This window comes from Cygnus atratus, chromosome 2 (assembly GCF_013377495.2).
Source record: "Cygnus atratus isolate AKBS03 ecotype Queensland, Australia chromosome 2, CAtr_DNAZoo_HiC_assembly, whole genome shotgun sequence".
NCBI classification, from domain to species: Eukaryota; Metazoa; Chordata; class Aves; order Anseriformes; family Anatidae; genus Cygnus; species Cygnus atratus.
The window spans coordinates 14,587,861-14,606,864 of NC_066363.1; the positions used below are offsets into that span (position 1 = coordinate 14,587,861).

Genomic DNA, 19,004 nt, shown 5'->3' on the forward strand with positions numbered 1-19,004 from the left:
CCAGTTTGATGTCTGAAGTTACGCAAAGCTTCTCCAGAAAAAAATATCACTGAAAGGTGATGTTCAGTCAATGGTTTTATGGTCGACTCTTAAGGTCAATTCGCAAAGTTGTCTGCTGCCTAACAGTATCTAAATGGAAGGAGCTCAGTGTGTAGAAGGCTCTGGCACACAGGCTGTAGGAAGTACGTCTGGCTGCTGAACAGATGCCAAGCAATTTAGTTCTTGATGCTTTTTGCTTGCTAGCTGTTCTGCTAACATTCTTGCAAAATCCCAGACTTTGGGGTATCAGAAAAACATCTTACAGAATATATGTGAAATGCTACTGCTTTAGGTTTCGCTGGCATTGACAACCAGGTTCTGGCAGGAGTGATTACTGTTTCTCTGTGCAGCAGTATAGCCTGAATATAGTCACAACTTGTATCTTCAAAGCTTTATTTTGTAATCACCAGTAGTCATGCCTGTTGCAGATAAATGACTTAACACAGAAGGTAAAATTATGCATAGTGTCCATTTTCTTATTTGATGAATCAAATCTTGACAAAGAGGTATGAGGAGGAGCAGGAGCTCACATCTGTTTTACTAATAGTAGGCTTCAGTCACTGGTCCTATAGGTGGTCATCCTCCATTTCTCCTCCTGACACGCCCCTGCTTTTGCTGATGTTCGCCATCTCCTTTCTTTGGTTTTGAAGGGATCACATGCTGCTGGAATTGGCAAATAAATAGTGGCAGAGTAGGAATACACACACCTCCTACCTTTCCCCTGAGGCTCCGCTCTGGCTAAGGAGCCCAAGCCAACATTTGCGGCCAACTTAGTGCATCTACTATCTCAGAGTGAAGAGTTTCTTGGTAGTCTCTGTTCTGTGCATTGGCTCCATGCTGCACAGTCCTTCTCCCAGGAGAGTTGTCCCATGCTCAGCTTCAGTCGTTGTGGAGGATGCAGCTGCAGGATTTCAAACCCAACCAATTCCCATGTTTTGGAAGGCAGAGCAGACAGATGATATACATTAATCAGAAGCCTTTCATCTCAAATTCAGTCATTGTTCTTAAATTATTTTATTACCTAAGGAAGCAGAAAATGAGAGGTGGTCCAAGCTTTCTAAAGTTAGTCATTTAGGGATTAGAGGAAGGGGAAGCAGAAGCATCCCCTCAGGTTTCACCATCAAGAGCCTTTTGTCAACACTTATGATTGTGTCTGTTCCCTTGTCTGTGTGTACTCTGCATGTGAATCATGCAAGAGAAAATTAGAAGACTCTAGTCTCTACCGGCTAGATTTGAGCTGTTTATACCTGACGTGCTTGCATATAAGATACACTGGACATTTCAAGAACCAATTAAGAAAAGCAATAACCTTTCTTAGCTTGATGATATAAAGTAAAAAATGCAGGTTGAGCATGTGTTTTGATGAGAATTAATTACAGCTTGAGTGCTTTAGCTGAACCATGTTTTTTCAGCTTTTTGAATTATAAAATATATGTGGCAAGCGGGCTGTTAAATATTCTTAATTATTGTGGCTCTTCCAATGTAGCATTATTTCATAGAATTTTGCTTTGTACACAAGAAAATGTTCTACAATAACCTTAGGCTTGCATTTGAACACAAAAACTAATATACAGGGCTTTCTCCTCTGAAATGTTTGCTGGAAGTTGTATGGAAAAGTACTTTGGTTTTAAGTGGAATTTATAAGGATCAGCAAAGTGTAAATTAGATTCTAATGAACTTCCAGTGCAATATTTAGAGCAGGCTGTATTGAGCTGTTTATTGCTTTTGCTCACAGGCCTCAAAAGTTGTTTTTGGCTTGGAGACTGATCCAAGGGGTTCCGTGCTCTCAAAAGATGAGTGTGCTTTGCATTTCTTCACCCACCCTTCCCTGTGCTTTTTCACTTCTGTGCAAAAAGCTAAGGGGGGCAACCTCTTCCTGAGCCCCTCTGGGACAAACCTTACATGTCCTTCTGGTCTCAGGAGTGCACGAGGAGGTAGGGCATGTGCCTGCCCGTACCATAGTCCCCAGGCCTGTTCTGGAAAGCACTGAGCCCTTGTTACTTCAGGTGTGTTGTGTCAGGATCTGCGCTGCATTCTTGCTCAGAAGAGCAGTGCAAAATATTGAATTAAGTTCTTAGAAATACTTGTACTCTTGAGCACCTGGAGCCTTCAGCTCTGCAGTGGATTAACACCAGCACCAGTGTTTCCTTTACAGGTTGTAAGTAGCTTCGCCTGGTGCTCCCCAGCTGAAGGCGTTCGAATACTCAAGGGAGCCCCTTTACTGAGTCTTGAGTCTTAGGGATGGGCATAGGGTGGAACTAGCACATACAGAGCCCAAAGTGGAGCTAGATTTTATTTTGTGGGAGTTTTGGACAACAAAAGTGATCATGCTCAGTTGTCTTCTCAGAGGACACTTCACATACCACCACCTTGATGGGATCCACCTGGATGTCTTCAATATACAGTTTGCTAAATTATAACTGAAGGAATATAGCTGATAACAAACCCAAAATAAACATCACAAACTCATAAATTCAGCTTCCTTCAGTGCAACAAAACAGACGAAGAGGGAACAAAAGCAGATATGAGCATGGCAGCTTTCTGAGGGAGGCAGGGAGTGAGGGTGGAGGAGCCACAGGCCCTTTTTCGTGGGGCAGGATTAAGTGGTCTCAAAAGAAATATTTATTGTTCTTGGTCTTCAGCACAAGTCATTCCCCGGATTTCATCTACAAATTGATGACTGGTGAATCCCACTGTGAAGGGGGAGGCCTGCTTTGTAATTGCTGGCTCTGGGATGTAGCCCTGTCATCTTCTCCTTGCTGGCAGCGGGTGTCAACAGGAGTCGATGAACACTTTTAACACCAGCTCTGGCATGGCTGCCCAGGCCTGCTGGGCCTTCCAGGCCGGCCCTGTGGCCTCGCGCGCCTGTGGCCCTTTGCTGTGAGCCTGCCCCTCGCCTTGGCATGACCGCCTCATGCTGCCGCCTCCTGCGGCCCTTCATTGCCTCTTAATGCCATCAACATACAGGTTTCCTGGGAAAAAGATCATTACCTGTGCACTTACTGGTGCATGGAGCTATGACCTGTATTTATACACATACTGCTTTCCTTACATGCACACGTGTTTATTTTTGACTCATCTCTGAACAGTATTGAGGACGCCATCAACAGGCAGTTGGGGCAACAGAAAACTCGAACAATGCCAAGCTGTCGGTGCTGAATTAGAAACGACAGGCATGAAAACTTTTTTAAAAAATCACTTCCAGTTGCAGTGTACATTCTCTTTCCCCTCTAGAAATGATTTCTTTTTCTCCTTTCCTCATGTTTCCCCATTACACATGAATGTGGAAGGACGGCTGAGACAGTCCAGGAGGTGTTTCCCTTTCTGATAAAATCAATAGCGTTGTCCAGGGCCCCAAACCTCCAAAAAACCCCTCAGTGCCATTCACCCCCACCACCTCCCCCTCAGAAATATCTGTACTATAACACCCAAAGCACGGTTTCTGCTTTTTTGTCCTTAATGTTAGATATATGTTTGTGGAAAAGTTTAGCATTTTAAGCATTTTTTTTCCTTCTCTGCATATGGATTTTTAATTTTTGTTATTGAGTTTAGTTTTAAAAGAAACTTGTGTGGTTGGCAGCCAGTGCTGACAGTGACAGCCTGGGCTGGGAGGCAGCGCGGTGACTCTCCTTGCTGGCTCTTCTCTTTTTGTTAGCTGCCGCCTACCTCTGGCAGACAGAAGGAACCTTTGCTCTGGCATGCAGGGAGAACTGCAGTTTTTCCTGTGTGATTTCTGAGGGAATTTAGTAAAATTCCTCTTTGGACTGAGCTTTGAATCCTGTGGCCGTGTGGTACCGTTAGCGGGGGCTAACCGCCCATGCGTGTCCTGGTAGAAGAAAAGCAGCTTGGCAGATTTACAGTTCTTGTTTGCATTTTTAGGCAGTTGCACACGTCCACCTTTGAGGAGTAATCGCCTTTTCTTCCGCATTAGTTATTCTGGAATTATGTAGAAAATGGAACTATTACAAATTTGAAACTCGAGGATTTATCATTTGGAGTTTTAGGGGACTTAGAGTAGGATTTGAACCTCAAATGCTCCAAGTAAACTAGCAAGCATTTAAAATTTTGATTTAGATCAGCTTAAGGAGAAAATGCTTTATCAGTGATCTGTAAATAGTATTAGCTACAACTGAAAAACTGAAAAGCTTCCTTTTTTAGCCAATTGTCACTTCTCATAAGGAATTGCATAATATGATAGTGAGGCACACTACCTAGTACTTACTCCCTTAACAGGATACAGGAGTAGGCCAGGGCTTTCAAGCAAGTATGCCTGAAGTTAGGCATACTTAGTCAGTTAGTTATGCCTGAGCAAACCATAATTGAGACACTACCCACTCCTCCCCGAGGGTTTCTGCTTTAAAGAAGAGTGTTTTCTGAACTCTGAGGGTGTTACAGCCATTCTGTGTTTCAGGTACTCCGGTCACTTTTACTGAGCCTGATATTTACACCAGCCAAGTCAACAGTGTTTCACATTTCGGACAATAAGAAGAATGTGGAATGAAATGAGAGCTCATTTCCTCAAATTGTTTATATAATGAGTATATTTATGTAATGAACATAATATGAATATATTTATATAATGAATAAAAATTACTTAGAGCTGTATATCTGGAGCTAGTTAGCACCAATGTTTTCCAGTGAAAGACATGTATTATTTTAGTACTGGATGCAATGCCCCAATACATACAAAAAGGTGAATTTCAGATCATTTGAGCTGTCAGTGATGGATGGAAAAGGAAAAAGCAGAGAAAAATGATCTATCTTTTGCTGTTTACCCTCCTCACTGACCATGCGATCTGTGCAAACCGACTGTAGATTCCAAGTTGGCCAGAGGCTGGTCAATATGCTGCAGGTTGTAAACTGGGGCTGCTGGAGCTTCACAACGAGGAGCCTTCACCTCCCTTCCCCCTGCTTCTGGCAGCTGACGGGTTTGCTCTTATTCTTGCTCATCTGTTCCGTCAGCCATGCGCATGTCTTGCGTGTCTCCTTTCTCCCACTCTGTCATTTTAAACTTTGGGTTTTCACGTTGTGCTCCATTCTGCTCTGTGTTCTCCACAGGAACATTTGAGGTTCCTATCTCATGAATTCCTGCCAAGTTCTGATCCCAGCATCTGTTCCAGACATTATCCAGATGCTCTAATTTTGGGACCTTTAAAAACGGGACTTTTCTGATCCTACGTTTCTACGAAACCCAAGTAACCTGAAGCACAGATATGATTGTGAAAACATTAATCTAATAGTTAAACAATAGCAAAGGCATTCTGGAAATGACACTTTGACCACAAGAGTTTTTGTAATTGCTGGTATGTGCTGAATGTAAATTAATTCACTCTGCTGGGGATAAAGTTACTTTTGTGTAGCTGTGGCTAGATGGAGCTGTCAGAATGTGTAAGACGGTTTGATTTATGTGCAAAGGCTATATGCATTAGACTTCCCTGGTATGCGCTATTCATTTTAGCTACTTATGGGGTTGAATGTTGATGCCCTTTTACTGTTTTAGCAGAGATGATATAATGTTTGGTAATTATTTTGGAAAGTAGAGAAATCATTTGGGATACAACAATTAGGCACAGAGACTGGGAAATAAGGCTGGCTTTCGATGAGGGGTAAGACCATCTTCAAGCGAGGACGCTTGAAAAATAGCGAATGCATAAATATTTCTGACTAAATGTGTATTTTTTGTATTTATGTGGGCAGAATTGTTTTAATAAGTGAATGGTCTCCAGTGAGGCAGGTAATCTAAAAGTGGTATTTCACGCTGGAAAAGGTGACCCCTAATGAGAAAGTGTTCTGTTCAGAAGCTATGCTGTCTCTCATTTTCAGTCTTTTCCTTTTAATATTAATTACTGGGATGTTTTAATTAAAAACAGATCTTGGAGGTATTATCTGCTTCCTCTGTTTAGTCCTTTTAAATGTTAATCACTTATGACAGGATAATTTACAGAGCAACCTGCACAAGCCTTGTGCAATGTGTCTGCTTTGTGTAGTGCCAGACTGCAAACTGCACCCCAAAAGTGTTTTCAGAAGCGCACACAAATGCAGAGATTCAATCTGGCAGGAGAAATACAAGGAAAATAATGGCTTTTTTTCTTCTTCTTTTGATGACTTAAAAATTAAATGAAGGCTTAGTGAGACAGTGTGACAGAAAATCTATTTCAAGATGGCTGGAGCTTCCCAAGAACTGATGCTTACGCTTGGGGTAACCAGGCTGAATTCACTCCTGTTTCCGTGAGAAGACATTTAGAGAAGAGTGGAAGGCGAGAGGCGAGATTCAAGGTAGTCTTGGAACCTATGGAGAGATTTCATCAAACAGAATTGTGAAGTGTGCACAGAAGAACGCTTGAAAAACCAACCAACCAACCAACCAACCAAAAAAAAACAAAAAAGAAAAAGAAATGAGCAAGGTGAAAAGGCATACAGAAATAGTGAGGGTTTTTTGTTTGTTTGTTTAATATAACATTGAATTTCACATGAACTCTTAGTGAGATCTCTGTCCTTGATTTGTCGAGCAACACGGACGGAGCTCTCTGGGCACGCCGCAGGAGCTCTGCCCTACCCAACACGAGGCTGGGGAGTGGGAGGAAGGAAGTGGCATAGCAGGGGGAAGGCACAGGGAAGGGACCTATGGGGTGAGACACAACAAATGGGTTTTGGCAGTGTAGAGAAGGGAAATGCACAGGCAGTTAGCATAGTGGCACTAAGTCTCTGCGGGGTTAATATTCTTCCTCCTTCTGCCCCCAGCTCTTCTCCCCATCCTGCCAGAGCTGGCCTTGCTCGCTCGTCCTTTGCAAGGGATAACAAGCATCCTCAAGCTGCTTTCAGCTGTGGCTATGTTGTACTTAAAATACTTTTCAAGCTGGAAATATTTTAAAGCAAAATAGTATTTTTTATAGCTGCATATCAGCAGAAAATCACCAAATCTTACTCAGAAGGACATAAACTTAATAAAATATCTCTGCTATAAGCACAGAAGCAGAGTGAGCGCTCCTTTGATTGTATTTTTCAGTATAATTTGCTGAGAAATGAAATTCGGAAACAAAGCCCTCGCAAACGTGCTGATTTTCAAGGACTTAGATAGCCTCTCCCAGCTACTGAACAAGAAAAGTAACTTTGCTTTTTGCTGGGTCCTCAAATTTAAGGGTGTTTGAAAGCAAACGTTGGGTTCTGAAAGATTTGGTTTCTGTAAAAAGCAGCCATGTTTGAAATGCAAAAAAAATTGGGACTAAATTCATTCCTTGTCTAACGCAGCAGTTCTGGGTGAAATGAAGATCCCATAGTGACCAAACCAAATCTCAAACTGTTGTAATATTCCTTTGTAATATGGCCAGCCCTTGGCATCCACTTTTTTCTCTCCTCCTTTTGGCTCCCTGTATTCTTCTTTCTCTGAGATTTTTTTCCCCCTTTTCAACATCTGATTTTATTTTCAGTAACTAAAGGTATAGTTGTCAGTTCATAAATCTAAACAATTGCTGTATTTATCTCTACAAGGGAATATATGTATTCATACATGGGAATTATTCCCTAAGAGCACTGGAGGTATAGTTCATAGGGGCTTTTTTTGAACATATCATAGTAAAAATTAAAGGGAACTATCAAGGAGTTGGAACACTATTAATTCAGTGAGCACTGGTCAGAAGTATTAACGTGTTTGTAGGTTTAAGATAAATAATCTTCTACTGCACGAGTGAAAGTGCTTGTTCTGTGTGATGTTTCTGAATGGAACCTTTGGTAATCTGATTCCACACACGCTTTAACCTTGTGCAAAATTTAATGAAAAATAGAGTTACTACTGAATGTACTGTTTTGCCAGCTCAACAAAAGATGTTAAGTTCTGCATATTTTTGCATAATAAAGATAAGTGTTGACAGTGTAATGATCCATTTGGCATAGATAAAATCATGAATGATTTTAATAACCTTACAACAATATTTGAATTCACTATGAAATATAATATAGGCACTTCAAACAGAGGCAGGCCTGATGCCCTGGTATGGAGTGCCAGCTTCTTATAACCTTAATTTTTTTTAGGAGAGAAAAGAGAAGAAAGAGAGGAGAGGAGACAGGGAGAAATTAGAACAGCTAACGAATGGAAGATACCTCTTTCGAAGTTTTCTGGGAAGCCCTTATATGCAGGTTGACACTGATGGGTTTTGGTAATGCTTGCATCTCCTTCCACTGTCTGGGCGACTTACTTGTATTATGTGTTGGAAAATGCATTCATCTGTATGGGGTGAATCAAGCTAAAGTGTAATAATGGTACAGTGTTCCCAAGTTTGGTAGCTTGAAATGATTACACATACAAATGTAATTTATCTTGGGTATTTCTTTTTAAAAATGTTTCTCAGGTTCATGTAGATGATATAGGTGCATCAGTTCCAATTTCCTCAGCGATTTAGGGAATTAATTTCCAAAATGACTTCTGAAAATTGAGTCTGGGGTCTCTGAAGATTTCACACTGAATGATTTAGGAGTAAAGTCCCAGCCAACTGCCTGTGTTCCTCTCTCTTTGATTATAACACATCCCTACATAAACAGAGCACTGTAAGGCAGTGCCGTGTTCTGTGCCAACTAATCAAGAATCACAGACTGATGCAAAGCATCGTTAGAGTAATGTTGGGGATCTCCTTTACTATTCACTCCTGTGTTTCACATAGACAAAAGCACTTGGCTTCCAGCAGTTGTGTTTTGATATTGGATGTGGTGGTATTAACCGGCTAGATTTCTTCTGAGGTCTTCGGATGTTTATCTTCATTTCTTCTTGCTGCATTTATTTCTGCTCGTGTTTGTTTTCATAAGCATTTAGAGGTCAGATTTGAAAAGCCACCAGGCAGCCTTTAAAAGCAGACTTTCAAAAATATCTTGGAATCTAATTCCTAATGATTTTACAGGGTTTAAGTAAGTGAGGTGCCTTTCTGCAACCCAATGCGCTGATTATTTTCAAAATCTGGCCCCAGATCATTTTGAAAATGATTTTGGCATTGGGAGACTAGGTTTTAGTAAAAGTCCCTGGGGATCAGGTACTGCATCGTTTAACTTGTGGGTGTTTTGCGTGAAACAAACACAGTCCCTACAGATTACAGTGTATGGTGGGCAGATATACTTCTGGATGGGGATGCACCAGGATATTTTTTCTTCATACAGAGATTATTATAATCCTGTCAGTTGTAGAAAGCTGAGAGGCCTTTAGCAAGAACTGTACTACAACAGTTCGGGGATTCTCTCCCTTTCTACACTACCAAATGTCATCTAATGGGTGTCTTCTGCTTAAGAGCAGAGCTCTTTGTCTGGCCTACGTTCATGTAATAATCCAGGCGAGTCAAGCCTGGGATGCCACAGGAATGAATGGCCAACCTCTGCCTCTTTCCCATTGCGTGCTGCTTACCATCAGCCCCTCTCTGGCGGAGTGCACATAGCTGCTGGCAGAGCATTGCATGCTGATTTGTAAGGGTGGTCCTAGTGGGCTGCAGGTTGTTGCATTGCTTTCACCGTTGTTACATTTAAAAATAATATAAAATGTTAGTCATGGGGGAACAATCAGTCGTTTGCATTAAAGATTTTTTTAGAACTTTGCTTAAAGAAAGGGAGACAAGAGTTATTGACTAATGTGCTGATTATTTTTGCCATTGTGCATAAAATGAAGAATATCATTATTGTTATTTCAAAATGCCAGAAATAAATGTCTCTTTCTTTGACATTTAAAAAATATTAGATAATGAAGTTAGCTAAAAAAACATTCCAATCTTGTTTTCTTAAGGCCTCTGAAAAGTTTCTGGGGGGAAAAAGGGAAGTGTTATACAAAAAGTAAAGGGTACATAGAGTTTTACCTTTTGAACAGACCTTGACGTTGATTTAAAATAAGCCTTATTTAATAGGTATTGTATTGCACACTGAAGATAATTTAGGCTAATGTCAAGGACAAGTGTTATCTATTCCTTTGTTGTAGTGAGGTATTGAAATAATGAGTGGAACAGAAGGGAATCAGAAAATGTTTGAAGTTTTTCATCTGTGTCTCTAGATGGGTATTTTTAATCACATTCTCCTGGCTTTTGCATGCAAATTACTCTGAACAGCACATACTCTAAAAATTAAGAGCTGTATTTTACAAAATGTATTTTCTTGAAGTTTAATAAGCTTGCGAAGATTTGACTGTGCCTTAACTAACCAGATACCTTTTTGTACCTCAGCTGAAATTAAAATCTTAGATTTTTCAGTGCTGCTGTTTTGATCCCGTAACGGAGAAATTGAAAGCCTTTGGTATTTTTGGAGGTTTCTGAAGCCATTTTTTCCTTGGTACTCAAGGGCTGCAGCTCCCAATGACAGATGAGACAACCGTTAAGATTTAATACATCTTTATTTCAGCAATATATCTTGCTGTGCGACACCAGCCCCTCTAATAACCCCAGTGTCTGGATTACTTACTGCATAGCATCACTGTTTAACTGCTGACCTCTGTGTCAGAAATAAAACACAAAACTCCTCCGTGGCCCACACTGTTGACTTGGAAGTCTGCTGACCTGCGGAGTCATCCCATCCTCACAGGCTCGGCTGAATGGGGAACAGTCTGGGTATCTTTTCGAGCCTTGCCCTCTTAAAAGAGGAGGGAGAATTTTATAGTGCACTCTAATAAAATGTAAAATTGCTTCCAAAGTAATATTAAGAACATTGTCCTGAGTGTAGTTCGCATAAATTAGTGCTGAGGGAGCAAAAATGGAGGAGATGAAATTGGTTTATTCAAGTGCTCAGATGCGTACCTGCTGCTTTCCATGCATAATGCACTCTCTTCTGATACCATGTTTTCTTTGCACTCCTCTTTAAAAGCAGAATAGATGTATTTTTTTCCTATTTCTTTTCAAAATGAGCTAAAGAGATACGATGGCGAATCATATACTGTGGTAGTTTTGCAGAGTATGTCCTTAGCCTAGTGTAAGAGGTCTGTTTGTACAAAGGGATTTTGGAAGAAATCTTTTTTGTATAAATTGAAGATTTAAGAAAATAACAGGATAGCACTATATTCTATGTGCTTTCAAGGGACAAGTCAGTGAAGAAACAATCCAGTATAAAAGCCCTATGATAAAAAAACAAAAACGACAACAAAAAACATGATTGAAAAACTTTCTAATGTAGGGCAGTTTCCCCAGCTGTTCGCATATCCCAGTTGAGCATTGATTTAACCATTTTGGTGTCTGCTGTGCGGAGGGACTGCAGCAACTGAAGAAAACTTGTTTTCTTCTGTCCAATTGTAATATCTTCATTTTTGCTGAGAATCGTCAAACAAAAAATAAAGGTTGTTTAAAAGAAATGAAAATATTTTTCTCGATTCTTACACTCTCATTTTAGAAGCAGTTTTGTTTTTAGTTACAGGCTCAGGAATTTCTTTCCCCCAAAATCTCACTCGGATCACTTGCTTTTGCAGCGCGATGCACCTGTAGGGTTTCTGCCTTTGGGCCTTTGTGTGGCTGCACCCATCTTCCTGCAGGTCAGTGCATTGATGGCATCGCTTGCTCTTCTGCCAGGGCAGCTGGTACCGGTGGGGATCAGTGTTCCCTGGAGAAGGCTGGGCTGGTAGCCAGTTCATACTGGTTGGGAGCCTTCCTTAGCGTGCTGAAAGAGAACAGTAGAAACACAGCTCTCAGGAGCATGAGCTAAAGTAACAAACTGGTGCATTCACTTCACACCTACCGAAAAAACACCCTGCATACATCATCTTCTCCCAGCGTGCGTCAGCTTCATGACACGCAGACTGCTTCTGGCGTTTCTTTTTGCCTTGGATGCCTTCTGGCCATTTGGGACAGGGCTGCTGGGTTCTAGGGCTACTACAGCTGTGGCGTTGGGCTTGCTGTGCCCACGCAGTAGTTTGGCCAGGTGAGCAGGCCAGAAGGACCTTGCAGAGGACTCAGTTTGTGCATGCTCTGTATGTGCTTGGCTGGCAGGCCAAACACCGGGGCTGGCGGCTTGGTGCTCATTGAGCACATCATGGTATATCTGGTGTATTCAAGGCCTGAGGTCATGAAAAAGCACATCGAGCCAACTTGACAGGAAGCTCAGTGGCATCTACCTCTAATTGTCCCCGTAATACTTCTAACACTGCCCAATTATTGTCTTGTTTCTTGGTCTAAACCTCAGCACGGAGGCCGAGCAGAGGGCAATTCAGTCGGAACAGACACAACATGCTTTCCAGGGTGCCACAGTCATGCTTGCTTTCAGTCTGTTTCTCAGCAATACAGGAGAGAAAGGAGGAAAAGTCTTTTAAAAGTATGTCATCTTAAACTAATATATTTTAAAAATAGTCTAGTAAATTACAGTATAGTAACTAAAACTGTATTTAATTCCTACTGGGAGAAGATTAGATTGCAATTTAATATTGCTTCTGGAATTTCGCAGATCAAAGTGCTGTAGGAAATGAATAATCAAAAGCAATGTTTTAATAAAAAGCTTGTATATTTACTTCAGAATCATTTCTTAGATTTAAAGAATTATGAAAGCAGCAGATTCTTAAACTATTTGTACAATTAAAGTGTTCTTTGAATTAATAGATGAGTTCTGATCTTGCAAATACGATTTAACTTGGTATTTTATGTTGAGCTTCGAAAGGGAAGGGTGTTTGCTTAGTCAGCAGATTTGAGAATGACTTTCAGTTAGATCTGTGATATGTTTTCCAGCAGTGATTATTTTATATCGGGGCTTTTGAGGGGGCAGAATATGTTCAGCAAAGGCAAATGTGGAGTCCTGCACCTGGGCTGGAAAAACCCCATAGAGCAGTGAAGGCCGGGGGCCCACTGGCTGCATAGGAACAGACCTGGTGGACAGCCTTGTGATGAAGACCAGCTCCATCCGGGGCTATTATTAGCAACTATATGGCCAGCAGGTTGAGGGAAGTAGCTACTTCCCTCTGCTTCTGCAGTGTTTTGGCTTCCCCAGTACAAGAAAGACATTTCTATGCTGGCCCAGCCAGGGGCCACCAGGATGGTTTAAGGGACTGGGGGACATCACATGGAAATGGAGGCTGAGACCTGGGGTTCAGCCTTAGGAAGGCCTTAGGCCTTCAGGGGTGCTGTTTGCTGTGCACACAGCATTGTCTGTAACTGCTCTGTGTCAGGTACAGAGAAGAGGCAGCCGGACTTCTCCCAGAGGCGTGCAGGAGCAGTGCAAGAGGCAGCAGACACGAATTGCAACAGGATAAGATTCAGTGCAGTGCAAGGAAAAAAATATCCTAAAAGCAAGGGCGGTCAAATACTGGGAAAGGTTGCCTAAGGAGGCTGTGAAGTCTCTGTCCTTGGCGATATTCAAAACCTGACCGGACGTGGGCCCAAACAACCTCCTCATGCTGACCTTAATTGGAGCTGGGGTTTGGACTAGGTGACCTACAGAGGTTCCTTCCAGTTATGATTATTCTGTATGAGCTTACACTTCTGTGTAAGTCACATAAGATCTAATACAAAGTGTTAATCTGGTAGCAGAATGTGACCCTTGAAATGGCCTTCATATTTTTTTTCAGAAGCAATAATGCAATAAAGCTATTAAAGGAATATCAGTTGTTTTGCTCCCTTCTAGCTAAACTACTTTGAAAAGTTGTTATTGAAAGCTAGTTCTGACTTCTGACTGAAGTTGATTAGGACAGATAAAGACTTTATTGAAATTACAAAGACTTATGTTTTGTGTTAGTTCATCTAAAATTTAAACTGCGCTTGCCTTTTTTCTTCTTTTGAAATATTGGGTGATCTCTAAGTCAGTGCTGAGGGGGTGCAGGTCTCAGGCTGGAGGTATAACACAGGATGCCGCCTTTTTCTACTTGATCCTATTTTATGTCTGTGGGCAGCGGTGCCTTATTTGTTAAAATGTCCCTTTTTTCCATATTTCCTCTTACCAGTTTGTTGATGCAGTAGTTATATGTAAATGGGTTTTTAATAAGTGATGTAGCAAAGTGAAGCTGAAGGAAAAATAAATATTTAGGTATGCCATGGTGTCATTAAAGTCAGTTCAGCCATCAGAAAGCCTACAAATTGATTTCAAATATAAATTATTTGGCATCTTAATAATCATTAGCTACTACCTTGTTAATTATTTTCCCAATTTTTTTTTTTCTTTTCACTCTTATACTTATCTGTTCATTCACATGTGCAGCAACTTGTATTTCAGGACACTTTGGAGCCTGAGCTGAAATTTCATTTCCTGCTGGGCAAGAGCAGTAAACGAGTACTTCGGTTCTGCACTGTAGCATTGTAGGACTGAGTAGCAGCCCATGCTGACTGCTTTGGGTTACACACGGCTATTGCCAATTCTGCAGTTTCTCTAGACATCTGTTGGCAATCTCTTGAGCGTTCTTCAGTTGTGCTCATTGCAAAGGAAGTGTGTGGTCAGTTATGTGGTACGGCTTTGCTTAAGTGTGCATGACTTCTGGGGAAGTTTTAGGCCGAGGAGGACAGGTTGCCAGTGATGCTCTTGGTTATATTTTCTGTCAGCCTTCTCCATGCCCAATTTCTACATACAGCACGTCTGAAAGTATACGGCAATGCTCCCACATCAGCAGATCAGGTGGCTGTCTAAAGGTGTGTGCGAAAGAGACCTCTTCTTGGGGACTGCTGGACAGGGCTCAGTGTAACCCTCTGGCATCAATTTTTAGGAAAAGCTTGAAGGAACTATTTTAGCAAGAGATATATTGGAACGCCAAGTTAGATGGTAGAATTTCATTTGGACCATCAAAATCTCTCTCTTCAAGATCCAAACTTTCCTATGAAAGTTATTTAGTTCAGTTATTAGAACTGAGATCTTGGTGCTAAGCGTGAAGCGAGAATCAGCATCCTTGCCCATGTCACCGCCCGGCCGGAGGTGGGCATGGAGCTGCACCAGTCCTCTGGAACGCCTTGGAGGTGAGCACCTCTGCTGCTCTCTGCTGGAAGCAGAAACACAATCACTTGTGTGAAAGGCAGTTTTGCATACGAAGGGCCATCCTGTAGGAGGAGATGTGTAACACACACTTGAGGAGAGCACAGCAGCTGTGTAAGTAAGCTGTAAGCTTACACAGTGAGCTGTGTGAGGCCACATCTGGATATCGTAGTATGGGCTAGCAGGGGAAGCCTGCAGTGCAGCCGGAGGCACTGAGACACGTCTGGTTCCTCAACAGATCAACTGCAGAGCAACGGGCCTCTGAACAGTAGAACAAATTGGGAATGTCTTTCTGTGAAATTATCTGATAAGCATCCTTCCGGCGAGGAGAAAACATATTTAAAATAGCTCTTAATCATTCAAAAAGATAAGTCATTTCAGTTTTACTTCATGTTAGGAAGAGTGGACAGGAGTGTGCAGAGGATATGAAAACCAGAGCAATGGTTGCCATCTTTCTGGTGTGAGAACAGAGCTGTAATCCCAACTGATGCTGAAACAAGTCTCAAGTCCTTACACGTGCTGGTACCTACACATGAGACAGCATCAGAGTCATCAGTATATTACAAAAATTTTAGAGAGACACTTAGGAATACGTAAAATTCAAGTGATCTTTTTGACAATCTTACGTGTCATAGGGAAAAATACAGCAAAAGTGTCTAGCTTTATGGATTTTTGTGAAGTGGAGGATTTCTGGTTTCATGGTGGAGCAGGATGACCTAATTGCATCATATGATAGTGATGAATTGTTTTATATGGTATGAGTATTTAATCAAAATGTAAACAACCATTGCTGGTGTGATTTAAAAAAAAAATCCAGTTAATTAACGTTTAAGTACTTAATCTAGTCTATTAATTAAGCCTGCATATGTGTTTACTAATTTTTAATTGCCTTAGAATCAAAGGAAATTGTAATAATGAATGTTGGAATGCAGACTGCTGCTGATGCGTCAATATGAAAAGAAATCTTTCTTCTTGCTTTTTGTTTATTTGAGTACATATAACCTGGCTAATAAGATATGGCCTGAACAAAGCAATAGAAAAACTCATAATGGTCTCCATTTCAGAAAGAGTTGAAATAAGTCTGGAGCTAAACGTTGGAGAAATTAATGAATATTTCCATAGGCTGTAATCTCAACAAAGCTCCTGTCTTTATATTTGAAAGTGTTACTGAATATCTGAAACAATTAAAAAAAAAAAAAAAACAACTAGTGGGGATGAAATAGCCTGTACAAACTGGTGTTTCTTCCTATGCCAGTTTACATTCATGAAGAGCGTGGACGTGTATTGAAACCTCTTTTCCATTCCTATTATAATTAGAAATGTAAACATGTCAGTCTAAATTAAGCCTACAAATTATTAAATTTGTTACAGGATAACAAAGTGGCTTGTTACTACTGAATTTTATTTCTTAGTTCCAGATTTTTAGTTCAGTGATTGAAAAATGCAAACAGTGTGTGTCCTGCTGTAGTCTGTTACCACAGTCCCACTTCTTTAATGCATTAGGTTCAGGCCCCTTGGAGTAGTGGGCTGGGGGGGAATGGCCTAAAATATTGCTATTACTATTAGTACTATTATTATTTATTTATTATTATTGTTGCCATGATATTTGGTCTTTGGCAGTGTTTTTTTTTCTTTTTCTTTTTTTTTTTACTTTTCTAATGGATTCAGACAAGCCAAATTGCTCCCATTTTCACCAAATTTGTGTGGAAGATATGTTAAAGAGCTGGACTAATATTAAACAGCTTAGCTGTTTTCTGCTTTCTTCGTGCTTTGTTATGGTTTGTTCATCCTGTCTGCTGATTTCCAGCGTAAGAATGGCTGGTACGGTGGGCTCTGCAGGTCACTGCAGATGATGAAATCTAAGATTGAAAGATGGAGAACAGGAGGCACCCCTGGTGTCATGCACTGAATGTAATCATTGCAGAATAATTCTGGAAAGCAGTACACCATCCGTTGTATTTGAAAATGGACACTGGGTGTGACTACGGTAACTTTAGTTAAAGAAGAGAAAAGAAGAGATAAAAGAAAAAGAGTCAGTGTGGAAGTGGTCTCCCTGCAGATGCCGTTGTTTTCAGGCAAGACAGTCGTCTTTGTTTTCTGTGCTCTTTGTAAACTTGGTATTTAAAACCTATCAAAATACGATAGGTTTACCATCGTATTACCATAGTAGCCTTTTAATGTATGTGTTTTGTTCTGTGTCTTGTTCCTGCAGAAATGATAGTGGAGGTGTTCTTAGTGGTAAGATCACCCAGCTGGCTTTATGTAGGAAGTTTGGGACATGCACAGGACATGGAGCATGCAGCACATCTCACGCTCCTTCATGTGGCAGTCTGTGGATGTCCTACATAAATGTGTGCCGTGGGGGTCGTGGGCTTTGAGTGTCGGGGGCCAGTCTGCAGCAGGAGCTGGCCTGGCGCTCGTGTCCTGCATTTCTGGGCTTCCAGAGGCACAGCCGTGATAATTCCTTACATTGCTCCTTGAAGAATTTCCTTTGAGGAAAAGCAAAATGTGTTGGAGAAAGCAGAAATTAGTGCTCAATATAAGAATAGGGTGGGAGATGTTCTGTCTGCCTTTGTTTCCTGTAACCTCACCGTCATCCGAAGAGTGGTATCCCCAGCTCTGGAAATCCAACGCTGTCATTTATTTTAAGTCTTCCAGTCTTCAAGACTTTCCAGCTCATTATTAGGGATGAGCGTACTTTGTAAAACTGTTTTACAACCAACATGTTAACTAGTGTAGCTGAGCTGCTGCAAACCTGTGTTGAATTATCTAATTAGACTTGAAGAAGGCCAACATGGCTTGTGTCTCTTTACAGACTTTATGCAAAAATGTTACAACTTGGTAGGCTTTTGATTGGAACTGAAGCCTTTTGAAGGTTTGATGCTGTCAAAATGGCGAATACCTGTGCAAATACACAAGATCAAAAGCTGAGCTTGAGATGAGCAGCATTCAGTTTTAGATGCTCTGAAGTCATAGGTTGTAGGCTTTTGGAGTAGGCAAAAAGCTGGAGGCAACTTACAGTAGAACATGCATATATATATATTGATATGCACATACATTTTGATGTGGTTAATATATATAAAATACTTGCAGCAGCATACCATGATATTTTTTCATTAGCCTCAAAGGAACAAAATGTAATTTGGGGATTTATCTTTATACATGCCCTAGTAAAGTAGGAGAAGATTTGATGGTTCATCCTTGGAATTCTTAAACACATCCTTTGTGTTTTGTTCTGATACCTTGCACGTTTTCACTTCTGGATTAATTTATTTTCAGTTGCTGGAGATTGGTAATTAGCTTGTTATAAAACAGATAGTCAAAGTGTTATGAGTGTAAAGTGTGTTGCTTTTGAGAAATATGCTTCAGTTTGTGTAAGCACTGGTATTTTTCAGTGAGTTAGAATATTATTAGCCTGTCTCATACTATCGAGGTACTGATATTGTAGGTATTGTCTTCTGGTGCTGTCTTGTATACAGATTTCTCAAAAATAAAATAGTGAATTGTATGTGAAAAACACTGCTGCCTACCTTCCAAATAACCCTGGGGAGAGCGCTGACTTTTACCCGTTAGCGGTTTGCTCTTTCTCTTTTGCACATGCCAGAGCCTAAATTTGCATTAGGTCTGGAATTACTGGCAGAAGATTGCTACTCTGCAATTTCAAAACTACTCATTAAAAAAACGTTAATGCCTGAAAGTAGCTTCAAAGGCTGTATTCCCAAATCATTTCCACTTGGGCTTCCAGTTGCAGTTTTAATATTTATTTATTTTAAACCAATGTTTTTGTAAGTCGGATTAGAGTAATGGGACTAATGTTAAAATCTGTAGGATGAGGTGATGTCAAATTCCCCGAAAGAAGAAAAGGAAAAAAAGAAAGAAAATGACCTCTCCAATTCCTTTAGGTTATACGAAGCTTTAAGTGTTGTTATAACAAAATAAACAATTTGCAGAGATCAGCGCAGGTTTAAGCTGATTTGCTCCATTTACCCTACCAATTTGGACAGAAGAATGTAATGCGTTCTTGGAAATGCCTTTCAAATATTACATTATAGATTAATTTATAGGCTGCAGAATGCTGTTAT

General features: G+C 40.7%; 1 protein-coding gene across 20 annotated transcripts in view; it reads left to right on the forward strand.

Moving 5' to 3' along the window:
• PARD3 (par-3 family cell polarity regulator) overlaps positions 1–19,004 on the forward strand; it is a 445,585-nt gene that overhangs the window by 127,689 nt on the left and 298,892 nt on the right. The gene's annotated exons all lie outside the window — the stretch shown is intronic.